This window comes from Parasteatoda tepidariorum, chromosome 3, assembly GCF_982258835.1.
Source record: "Parasteatoda tepidariorum strain Cologne lab strain chromosome 3, Ptep-v5.0, whole genome shotgun sequence".
Lineage (NCBI taxonomy): Eukaryota > Metazoa > Arthropoda > Arachnida > Araneae > Theridiidae > Parasteatoda > Parasteatoda tepidariorum.
Genome location: NC_141757.1, coordinates 45,203,307 through 45,217,035, shown reverse-complemented (window position 1 = coordinate 45,217,035; position 13,729 = coordinate 45,203,307).

Sequence of the window (13,729 nt, the reverse complement as noted above, 5' to 3'; positions counted from 1 at the left end):
CATGGTGATGACATCTACCAGAAGGACAAAGTGACGCACTATAGAGCACGCAGCGTAAGTGCGGGATTTGAAAAAAAATCAGGATGATTTCATTGGACTCACCTGGGAATCAAATTCCCCCCCCCTCCCGTATTGCCGTTTTATTTTTATGAATTCAACTGTAATCTATTGCTATAAAGTGATGGAACAGATCTCATTTTCAGATCACAAGATAGCAACTGCATTATACATAAAAATGCTGTCTACTACATTAAATATAAGGACTTAACTGGTTAGAGTTGAGGGAAAACCTAAATAAATTGATAAAGCAACATGATATTGACAAAATTGAGCGTAAAGAAACGTTAAAAAAGAATCCAAGATATAACCGATGAGGTATAACAGATCTGTGAAAAGAACAAAATCAAGAGACCAAGAGAGAAGCAATATCCTAGCACAGACAAACAACTATTTCTCTTCTGGAATCCGCGAGTATACAAAGAAAGAACGTGAAGGAAATAAGGCAAAGATATCGAAAAGAAACATATCATGATATTAGAAAAAAAATAGAATACTGCTCAGAGCAAATGTATATCGACACGTATGAAAGGCAAGTTATCCAAGAGATGAGAACTGCATTCAAGACTTATATAAAACACATGGACCACCTTTGAAAAACCTTATCAAATTCCCAAGTGACTCTATCTGAGGAACAAGAACAATACTAATACGATGAAACCGAAAAGTGACCAAAAAGTAATCAAAGAGAATCTAAGGATATACACATCGCATCCTTAGAGGATCGTTCATGTTTGAATTCAATGGCTCATTCCAAAATAGTCTAACCAGTTCGTTGATTCCACCATTAAAAATCTAATATGAACCAAACTTTAGAGATTCTAAAAACAATAGAAGGTTCCAGAGAACTGTATTTGAAAGCTTAAATTAGTTTTGATTTTGTTTCACAATCAAAAGGCTAGATGATGTTAAAAACGTTGTATTAAAAAGTTTATCAGGTGTTAGTAAGCTTGAATTGTGAAGACAGCCCATTGACTCACACAAGCCACTGTAAATATATTAAATTATTAGTTTTTTGTTCGATACATTTTTTTCGAATTAAAAAGTTATTAAGCTTTAATGCTTGATTGGATGCCATTTACTTATGTAGCTTTATTGCATATTAAATTTTTTTGGCATCCATTTGATTTTGCAATGTAGGCGAAGGTATTTTACACAATGAATAAAAAACTAAAATATTTGAAAGTTAAAAAAAGTACACGCCACAAAACACGAAGAAAAATTCTGAGTTATATTCAATTGTCTTGATTCTAAACAATGTAAATTTTTTTTAATTAAAAAAAGTATCATTACTTTGCTTTTATACATTGAGAAGAAAATTCATTTCAAACTTAATTTCATCACATATTCTCTTCTTTCTTTTCTTTTTTTTTAATAAAAGAAGAGATATGTCTGATAATCATTAAAATTTGGTGAAGAAATTTAATATCTAGTAAAAAAAAAATAAAACTATGGAAGTATGTTGTGCATCATAGAAATCAATATTTAATTAAACATTAATGAGTATTCAACGAAATATTTTTCCCCTGAAAGTATGAATATTTCTTTAGGATAAAATGCTTTGTTGGAATTTGAAGGAAAATAATTAAAATGATATTCTTGTTTTAGAAATAAAAGATTAAATTTTGATATTGTTTTTTTTTAATCATCATTGTCAAATATTTTATAATTATTTGCGATACCCTGACAATTTATTGTCTTGCGAATGAAAGATTTCGTTACTAAATCTAACAACTGTGATTCCAGATATAATTATTATTATATGTTTTTGTTTTAACTATGTGTAACTTATGGTTATATTAATTACTTTTCTGCTTTATAATAAAAATGGGAAAAGAAAGAACAATGTAGTTTGTACATCTGAAAAATTTTTACTTTCATCGACAATAGCAATTTTGCGACTACTATGGTTTTTTTTTTGTTACTCAACAATCCTCAATTTCTATTACTTCATTATCATTTCTATTATAAAAAAATAGTTTTGTATTTTTAAAATATTTCAGTTCAATATTCTTTCGTTTGATAAATGTTTTGATACACTGTTAAAATTTTCATTATAAAATTACTGTAAGAATACCGACAGCAGTATGTCTATACAATTAACCGTAAGTTTATGGTTAGAACAAATTTTACCTTTACAGTTTGGAAACCGTTTGCAACAAGTATGGTTGAAAATACAAAACTATACAGAATTTTAATGATTTACAAACAGCATGATTTCAAAACCGTACAAAAGAAATTTAACCGTACATTAGAGTTGGCTTTTCGTTAGGTAATGAGCATGATAGTTAGCTTGTGGTTGAGTTGTGTTTTTTTCTAAACTTTTATTAAATGAACTGTGGAATGTGGTTTAATTAGATTTTCTCGTTGTTTCACCATTCGTAAGTGATGGAAAATATTAGAATTGTGTTAAGCAGCTTCATGGTGCAGTCATCTATGCGTGAATGATAGTATCGTATTCTAATAGTCCAAGATCACCAATTGGAGATTGCAGAACACTGGATTGAAGGGAATGAATGAAGTAATGTGGTGTCTACGCTGAGACTCGAATCTCAGCTCTTTCGGTTATGAGATTGATAGCTGAGCCCTCTCGGCTGTAATATGTACATATTAACTGTACATATAACTACTGCACATATTAACTACTGCATTAGGCGGACCTAGTTAGAGCAATAAAATTCCGGTTGTTTAACCGTATTAGGTGAAAGCAGTTAATAAACGGTTTTCAAACTGTTATTAATTTGAATACCCTCTAATTTATGGTTATTTGACTATTTTGTTTCAGTATCGTAAAATAACGATTGAATTGATTGTTATTTATCCATTTTTCTTGAGAAACTTCCAACAATGTAAAAGGTCAAAAGAAAAAGTGTTCATTGATTAAGTGGATGTATTTTTGACCCTAATTGAAAGGAGTAAAATAACAATTAAATCAAAACATAAAATCTAAATTGTAAGTAGTTTTTAGAACAGTTTTAATTTGAAATTAAGACTAAAATTTTATAGCAGTAAATAATTGAATATCATATCACTGAAGAAATTGTGTCGATTCAAACTTTACTTGTACACAAATATTTAGCAACCAATTATAGTTTGGGTTCTGCCAGTTTTATCTGAATAGTTCGAGTTTAAGTTGAGAGGAAGCACAATTCCAGGTAAAATTTGTGTCACCATGAAAAGTTTAATCAATATGAATTCTACAAAGATATTATTTTCCTGATACTATTCCTTAATAAAAACTATTTAGCAGATTTTAACTCTGATTACGAGCCATAAATTGTACCTACATTAGTATTTTTTATAATTTTTAATCAACTTCCTAATAATTTTATACATTTGTAATTTCTTAATATACTAATTTATTTTATCGAGTTAAGAGGTTAGTTCAACCTACTGCAATAAATTCTCTCATTAGTTGAGATTTATTTTAGAGGAAAAAGTTTCTTTTTAACAAAATTTTACACCACTTGGTTTCGGTAAAAAATAAAAGTATGTCTGCGTTATTCTGTCATAAAAGTAAAGTCTTCACTTGATTTCGCAAAATAACTTCTAGAACATTTTAAGTTAAAAATTATATCTGAGAACAATTTTTTGTTACATTTATACCAATGCCTGGTCTTACCTATCTGGGGTATAGGGAATTTAAATCTGAAATAAGTTTTGCTGCTAAATCTGCAGATTTTTTAAGGGACATTTTTAGTCTATTTTATGTCAAAATCTACAAGTTTAGGGTCGCGTTAATCTTACGACAAACTTTAAAAGCACATTATCAGGATTAAAACTGCGTGAAAACCCAAGCTTGGAAATGTCATAGTACGCTGCTAAGGGTGTTTCCCTGCCATGATCTGCTCAGAACCATACGTAAGAAAAAGTTCATAATAGAGAAGCATCCTTAATGTCGTATGATGACATTTTCGTGCATGGGTTTGAAGGGAATTAATTATAGACTATGTCAACCTTCATCTATCAAAAGGTACCTCGTGATGGAATAAAGTCAATATGTCTTATATACTAGTGATTTGGTATTTAAAATTTGCAGTGGTAGTTACGCCACATTACTCTCCTTCCAGAGTTTCCTTTGTGCTAGAATTCGATGAATGAATTCCACTAGTTGATTCATGCTATTAATATATTTAGATCAATCTTGCTCATTATATTTTCTTCATTTTTTAGAGCATTTCGCTCAAAATTTCTTTTCTTCATTTTTTTCGTTTATATAGCATTTTGCTAATTTTTTTTTCTTATTTTTTTTTCTTTTTTGCTTATTACCGGGCGATTTTTTTTACTTCACCGGATATTTCTTTTTTTTTCTTTGAGCTGTTTATATTAAGCAAATCAACTCTGATTAATGTGGACAAGTTCATATCACGTCTGGAGGTCACCATTGAAGGGAATTAATTATAGACTATGTCAACCTTCATCTATCAAAATTTACCTCGTAATGGAATAAAGTTAACATGTCTTATATACTGGTGATTTGGTATTTAATATTTGTAGTGGTAGTTACACCACAGGTTTCTATGCAATTTTAATCCAAATTATGTGATCTAACTCCCTTAGAACTTGTTTGCAACATTTAGGTGATCCCTTGTTAGAAGATGTAACGTTTTTAAACTTGTGCATTTCATCAAACAATGGACCAGAACAGTAATTTAAAAAAAGCTTGGAGAGAAAAACCGATGGCAGCTTTGAAATCAGGGATTTGAAAAGATTCAAGATTCGATACCAAATTTCATGGAACAGAAAACACAGTGTTATCATAAAACAGAAATTAAAGCACGTATATCCTTACAAGAAATATGATGAAAAATGAATGCTTTTAGTTCAAAAAATAAAAATTATATCATAAAATAATTCCCCAATTTTTACTTACCTGAGAGTTTCACACAAATTTCTTAGAATCTACTACATACCGTTGAGTGAATCTTCAAACTTACGCCTTGCTCCAGTTTTCCAGGAGAATAATTTCCTGAGTGAAGTTAAGGAAGCGAAAATTCCCAATCTAGAGAAAGGAACGCCGAACTTTGTTTAACAATCAAATACCAATCTATCAACTCTGAAATTTCTAGTTTGACCAGCATGCTGAAGGACTTAAAAATTAAAAGGGATTGAGAAAAGATAAATATTTAATCTGGAAACTGCTGAAGACCTATCAAAACTTACTTTATCTTATAGGTCTCAAAACATCGTAATAATTTATGTCCTTCTGTATGAACACATCAGTGAAGTGTTTAGATCAATTTACTTTGCATTTTCTTGAAAATAACTTTGTCAGTAGTTAGAAAAGCATTCATCACAACTACTTTTAATCGTGAGATGCATATTTAAAACATTTTGGAGGAATATTCGAAAAAGAAAATACAGATTTATTTTATGTTTTTATGTAATATTTAGACCTTGTTCATAAACTTAGGCTTTTTGTTATTAAGTATTTTTATTACTTAATAATTAAATATGGGTTCTTTGCATTAAAGATTCGCTTCATATATTAAAAAACAGTAAGCAGTGATGGGATAATCACGTGATCAAGTATATATGATGCTTTATTTCATTAATATTAAACGTCATGTTTTAATTTTTTTCGTCAAAATGTCAATATTCAGTCCGTAATGCGTATGCTTTTTGAACTTATATGCTTTTTAACACGTGTATACTTTTTTTAACTAGGATTCAAAAAATATATATTGAAGGTGGATATATATATTTAGGTTTATATGAATGGAAGGTGGTAAAGGTGAAAGAAGGTGGCTTCTTCTTAATCTGGAAGTTGTTAAGAATACAGAGATTATGTATATATATATATATATATATATTAAAATATAGAGAAAACATGGAAGCAAAATAAAGATTAATAAAAAAAGAAGAAAAATAAGATATTTTTAAGAAACATTAAGAAAAAGAATTTATAAAAAAAATTATAAGTGACCGGAGAGCAAAATATTGAAAAGATGTATTCCCGTCATCAGCTCACACGATTATATCAGAAAAACTGAGTGCTTTCTAATACCGAGATTATATCTTTTCAATATTTTGTTTTCCGGCTCTTCAATAAATTCTTTTTTTAAATATTTTAATTTTTTTTTATATTTTACACATTTTATTTTGCAGACTTAAAAAAGCTGGAATTTATGTTGTAATGCTTGAGAAAGTATTTTTTTTTTACTTCCATTTTAGCTAAATTGGAATTGGAATTTTAGGTTTTTTTTTGTAATAATAATTTTTCTGCTTTTATATTAGTATACTTATATTGGAAAATCACAGATAAAAATATTTAAAACTGTTTGAGTACAGTTTATTGAAAACCTTTTAAAGCCTTCAGATTGGTAATTAAAGTCTCTATTCATTGCAAGAATATGATTCAAACTCTTACAAGCGTGATTGGTGCTGGAGACGATGAAGTTAATTTAGTTTGACCATATCTAGCGTATTAACCTCATTTTCTGAGGAAGGAACAAACCTTCGTCACCAAAAGTAAATCAACTACTAATGAACTTCGTCGACAACTGGATACCGAGAAACCATGTTGTCAGACTTGATGGCGTAATTCATTTCATCTATCTTCACATTCCAAATATTTTTTTAGGTATTTCCTTCATCAAACTGTTCACTTTCGATCCAAGTTAAGCTGTCTTTGATTAGTTTTAAATTGATGGAGTTTATTGATTGAGGTCACATTATTGAGAATTTTGATCTTCTAATAATAAGACAATTTTGAAATCAATTTGATTTTAAAATATTTATTGAAAGAAATGGTGCTTTACAGTTCATTATTACTAGTAAAGGAAGAATTTTTTTTATCTGAGAGATGTTTTTGATTGGATTTAAATGGATCTATCTTGATAACTATTCTCAAGAAATTGTAAATTAAAAGCAAATCGCGTCTTCTTTTTAAACTAGTGAATGTTTGAAATAATTTCAATAAAATTGCGTTCAAAAATTCCTTACTATTGTGTAAATGGAAAATATTTGATTTTTATCGGAGCGATGCTATTAGAATATAGGTTTAAATAGATTTTTTTTTGTTAACTTATCTCGCAGAACTGGAAATGGAAAAAAAAATGTCGTTTCCTCCTTATAACCAGTTGATGTTTGAAATATTTTGATTTACAAATATTTTTAAAAAATGTTGCTTAACATTTCAATAATAATTAAAAATGAGAAAAAAAATTGATAAATGTTTTATCTGAGCTACGTCTATTGTCCATAAATTGCTTTGAATGAAGATATTTTGTTAACAAGACTCGCAGAATTCAAAGTTAAAAAAATAAAAAGTCGTTTCTGCGTAATAACTGGTCGATGTGGAAATAGTTTAGTTTAAAAATATTTTTAAAAAGATAGTGCTCAACTATTTACTAATACTTGTAAATGAAAAAAAGTTTGTTGAATGTTTTATCTGAGCTACGTCTATTCTCTAAATTCTCTAAACGTCTATTCTCTAAACTAAAATCGTGGAATTCAAACTTGAAAAAAAAAGTCGCTTCTGTGTTTTAACTGGTCTATGTGTGAAATAATTTGATTTAAAAAATTAAAAAAAAAATGGCGCTCAACAATTTACTAATACTTGCAAATGAAAGAAGTTTGATAAACGTTTCATCTGAGCGATATATCTACTGTATATAAATAGATTTAAATTGACTTAAGATGTTAAATTTTCGAGTGGAATTGAAAGCTGATGAACTTATTGATTTGGTTTCTTCATAAACTAGCCAATGTTTAAAAGTATTTAATTAAAAAACATTGAAATAAAATACAACAAAACAGCAAACATTCAAATGAAAATTTGTGATTAAATTTATCTGAAAACTATTTATTAGATCTAAACAGTTTGATCTTGTTCAATCATCTCGTATAACTAAATAACTTTTCGTTTACTTTTATTAAAATATAAATTTTTTAAATAAATTGGATTTAAAAATAATATAACTAAAATGGATATAAACAGATATTATTGTTATATATAATTTTTTTTTGTAACTAAACAAAATATACTTTTTTTATAAAGAAGGTCTTTATTATATTTAAATAGATCCAACCTATTGATTTAAGTGGTATAGTGAAAATTGATAAATGTTTCTTATCCTCTCGATAAAAATGTACATTTTTTTTAAATTTGGAAATAAATTCATAGATGTGTTTAATCACGTGATTGTGCATGGCGTGCTAACGTTACTGCTTTAAGAAAAAAGTTTATTACCTAGCTGAATCAATTTACAGATCAGATTTATCGAATACCTTCAAATGACGTCACGTGTGTTTGTCGAATATGCTTTGTTGTCTTACGCAGAACATTTAATAAGTATTACGACACTGTTTTTAAATGCTTTATATTTTTTTGAAGTTAGTTAGTTTGCTTATTCGTTCTCAAATCACTATATAGTCCAGTCAAATTGTCCAAAAAATTCTTGATTTCTTACAAAAATTAGGATGGTTCCGAATTTTTAATATGTTGTATTGGTTGGTTCAGTGATAAAAAAATCCAAGGTTTCTAATTTTTCCGAACATCAATTGCGCTGCCAACTTGAAAAAATCACTAAATTTTAGCCTTTTTTCCCATTTTTTTAATATTTTTCCCAATGGCTAGGTGTTACAAAAAATGGAAAATGCTTTTTTTAAAAAATTAAATTATCTACAATTTGAGATAAATGCGAAGCTTATACGTATAATAATTTTCGAGATACAGCTCATTTTATCTTAAGATGTTTTTCAAAAAATAAGAACATACAATGAACTTATCTAAAAAAAATTTGGAATCAGTAAATCGTCGTACATTTTAATTGATTTAGTAGCAGAGTATAGACATATATATGAGTTATCTCAGTTTTCTAATTTTTTGTTTTGTTGATTAACTGATATTAGAGTCAACCCATCAGTACTTATATGAAAAGCAATATAAGCATCTTTATAACGTTTTCTGAAGATGTTGTTATATTGACACACTCATTCAGAATCAGCCATAAAGTCCTACAAATGAGTTCATATCGCCACAAGATATGATTTCTGGTAAGAATTTATCATTAGTATGACCCTTATGACAAAAGAGAAAAAAGAATGAACGGTAAATAACACTGATGATAAAAAAAGGAAACAATGAAGAGTTTTTTATGGTACTCTTTCAAGCTGATAGATTTGTTCTTATTTTAGCACATTTCTTTTGCAATGAGCTATTACAGAAATAATCCACACCGGAAGAAAGTCTTTGGTTATATCTATATTTTTTATTTTATAGCATTATCATATGTTTCCTTTCTTTATTCCTGATCTTTTTTCTTCTTTTTTGTGACAAAACTATACTAATATATATGAATAAATTTTTATGATAAGCTTAATCTTATTTGATATAATTAATTTATGAAAAATTAATTTTGCAAATATGAACTGTAATAAAATAGTTATAGTATCGTATCAGGCTGAATAATTTGTTTGTGATAGTCATTATCAGTAATAATTTCTTTTTTTTTTATCCTTTCTAGGACTGGGAAGTTAATGCTATTCTTATATTATGATAGGAAATTGAAATAACTATCTTCATCGCAATTATTTCTAAATAATTTTCTGAAAATTTGGAGACTGAGAAAAAAGTATGATTAAAACGATTATGATAAATTTTACCGTGTTTGTGGCTTTATGGAAACTTCAAAAATCTCAGTAATTTTTACCGATCACTTCAGTAATCTTTATATATATATTTCGTCTGTTCGTGTGTTTGTCACTGAACTCCTCCTAAACGGATGGACCGATTTAAATGAAATTTTCTGTGTACCTTCAGAAGGATTCGAGAATGGTTTGTATCTAATTTTTTTTCATTTTTTGGACAGATTTAACGTATATTTTAAATATATCTTTATTTAATCGTATTCGGATCCAAACTAGACATAGAAACATAATAAATCAAAAATAATATTCACGCACGTTGCAACAAGTCATATTAAACTCTAATACTTATGCATGCCCTTAAAAGAAGAGCATCAAATATATTTGCAAGTATGTGAATAAAGGCAATGATATAGCAGTATTTCGAGTTGAAAATACTAATGTGACTGCTCTTCCAGTGAATAACAACGACGAAATAACGCTGTACCAAATAGGCCGGTACATCAGCTTCAATGAAGCTGTTTGGCGTATCTTTGGTTTTGAATTGGGTAATCGTACGGATGCTTTTGGCGTCTTTGCACGGACATTACTCTACTCAGAAGTACCACCCTATTTCACATGGGTTCAAAAAAATGGACACCCCACAAGCAAGGCACACCGGTTGATGCATGTCCCGGTTTATTCAAATCAAACGCCTTGGGGAGAATATTTACAGTCAATCCAAGGCAGACTGAGTGCTTTTATTTTCGACTGTTGTTGGTTAATTACACCGGCTCATTGTCATTTCAAGATATATGTAAAGTCGATGGAAATCAGCATCCAACGTATAAAGATGCATGCTTTGCACTCAGCTTGCTGGAAGACGACAACCAGTGGGAATGTATGATTGCTGAAGCAGCATTGAACTGTACTGCAAAGCAAAATCGTCTACTATTTGCTATAGTATTAGCTACATGTTTCCCCGCCCGTATAGAAACGTTATGAGAATATCACAAACATTCGATGACTGATGATATACGGTATCAATATCGCACACGTTGCAACGATCTAACGATAGTATTCAGCGATGCTATGTACAATGAAGCACTGATGTTATTGAGGATCTTTGCATTATTATTGCCAAATTGCCAGTCATTTCGGTATGCTTTCGCCAAATCGAAGTGCATCTGATTTATTAAACACTGACATGAACCGTGAACTTCAATACAATGCGATAAAAATGGCAGCGATTGTTACTCGCAATGTTCCACTAATGAATGAGAAACAAAGGAGCATTTATGACCGCATTATGCTCGCAGTTTCAGCAGGACAGTGTGAATTTTTTTCCTGATGCACCAGGTGGAACTGGCAAAACATTAATTACTTCGCTAATTCTCGGTGAAATACGGTCAAATAATGGCATCGCGTTGGCCGTTGCATCATCTGGCATTGCGGCAATTTTATTGGACGGAGGCAGGACAGCTCATTCAGTATTTAAGCTGCCACTAAATATTCAAAACAACCCAGATGCAGTGTGCAACATAAAAAATATTTCTTCTATGGCCACAGTGTTAAAACGCAGTAAAATTATCATCTGTGAAGATTGCACTATGGAACACAAAAATCGCTTGAGGCGTTGAACAGGACATTGAAAGATATAAAAAAATAATGACAAATTATTTGGCGGCACTCTAATACTCCTTTCAGGTGATTTCAGACAAACACTTCACGTCATTCCGCGTTTAATGTACGCTGATGAGATCAATGCTTTCTTGAGATTATCTCCACTTTGGCGTAATGTTGAAAAAGTTCTACTAAAAGTAAATATGCGCGTCCAAATGCTTCAAGATCCATCTGCTGAAACATTCTCAAAACAATTGTTAGATATCGGTGATGGAAAGGTTACTAAGGATGAGACTGGATGCTTAAATTACCGGACGATCTCTGCACAATCATTGATTCACAAGATGCTCTCATTAGCCTAATATTTCCCGATGTACACACGCAATGCATTCATCATGAGTGGCTGGCAGAAAGGGTGATTTTAGCAGCAAAAAATGTGGACGTCAACGAATTGAATCTGTAGATGCAACAGTTATTGCCAGGTAACTTGGTGACATGCAAATCCGTTGATGCAGTTTGCGATCCCATTGAAGCTGCAAATTTTCCAACTGAGTTTTTAAACTCATTGGATTTACCTGGCATATCACCGCATAATTTAGTACTCAAAGTTGGATCTCCGGTTATTTTGCTTCGTAATTTGAACCCACCTTGGATGCGCAACGGCACGCGATTAGTCATTAAAAAATTAATGAACAACGTCATCGAAGTCATTATTTTAAATGACAAATTCCGGGATGAAAGTATATTACTTCCACGAATCCCTATTATGTGCCAATCCCTATTATGCCCCCTATTATGCCCCCACAGATGTGCCAATTCAATTTAAACGCATTCAGTTCCCCATTAGATTGGCATTCGCAATGATAAGGCCAAACAATGTATGTTTGCGTCTTAGATTTTAACACACCATGTTTTTCGCACAGATACGTGGCATACTCTCGAGTGGGCAAACCATCCAGTTTATTTGTGTTAGCTAAAGATGGAATGACAAAAAATATTGTACACTCCATTGCACTAAGAGATTAATATTGTTGACTAATATTTTCAGAATTCGTTGTATATATAATTTATAAGAAAAAGTTGCAATAAATTAGAAAAAAATATTATTTGGTGTGTTGTTACTTTCACATTCCGTCATCGTTCACAGCGCTCCATGCCTCTTCCACTCATATACCACATACGCACACATTTACAATAAATGAGATATATTTTCATACTCTAGAAATAATTCATATGGCAAAACATTGTTTGCCGGGTCAGCTAGTATTTTTGTAAAATTAACAGTGAAATATGGCTTAATAATATGTTATGAAATTTCATAAATATGTAGTGTTTGTTAATTTTATCATTTTATTTTATAGCATGGCATAAGAACCATTTATTCGGTAAAATATATTTTCAGTTTTGTATTTTTGACTAGGTGTATTAATAATAGCTATAATTTTGAAAACAAGACGGTAAAAAATACCGTATGAGCGAAAAAATTAACAAATTGATGGTTTAAATGTCGTATGTTTGGGTTTTTATATTCAGAACTATTGTTTTCATACTAGAAATATAATCTTCCTAAATACGTAATTTCACCCGATATACTTAGTAGGAATATACGACTATGTTATCATTTTTGTACATTAGTTTTTTGAAATAAAATAATCTTTATATATTTTCAATTTTACTCTGAATTTTACGTCGATATATTTCAGTTAAGAAAATACATTTTCTTTGCTTTTGAATTAATTTATTCAGTATTTTAAAAAATTTAACTAAAACTAACATTGTTCAATGCTTGTATATGAACAAAAATCATTTTATGCCTAAATATTGGAAATAAAAATTTTGGTGGGAAAATATGCAATATGATATTTAGGAAACTTTTTTGACGGTTTAAAACATTAATTTTTGTTTCCACTTCACGCTGAATTGGATATTTGTTTAATTTAAGGTCTAAATAAGAACGTTTGCAGATGGTTTTAAATTTTTTAAATCTTTTATAAAGTAACAGTGAGATATTTCTGTTTCTTTATTAATTAGTCACTCTACGTCGACAAGTAAATAAAACCATTACGATAAATTATAATCGAAATATAACTGAACTTCTTCCTTTTTATACTAATTGTATAACTCACGCTTGATTTTTACTGAGAAATATAGACACTGATTTCATATTTGATTTAAAAATATTTTGTATTTCTAGAAAAATAAAGTAATTAAGCGTTTTGTATAAAGTATATTAAATTTATTATTATCGCGAAAATGATGTTAACTTGTTTTTCTTATCATCAATTAAAAAGATTAATAAATATATTTAATTTGAATTTTACCCAAATAGTAGTTTTTAATATATTTAAATTTACATTATAGTTATTTTGTAGACAAAATTGTGTTTGAATATTAAAATACGATATTAAATTTAAAAACAGTGTTGTTGCAATTAGTCAGATATAGGATATTTTAATTTTCTGTAATGACTGATAATTTT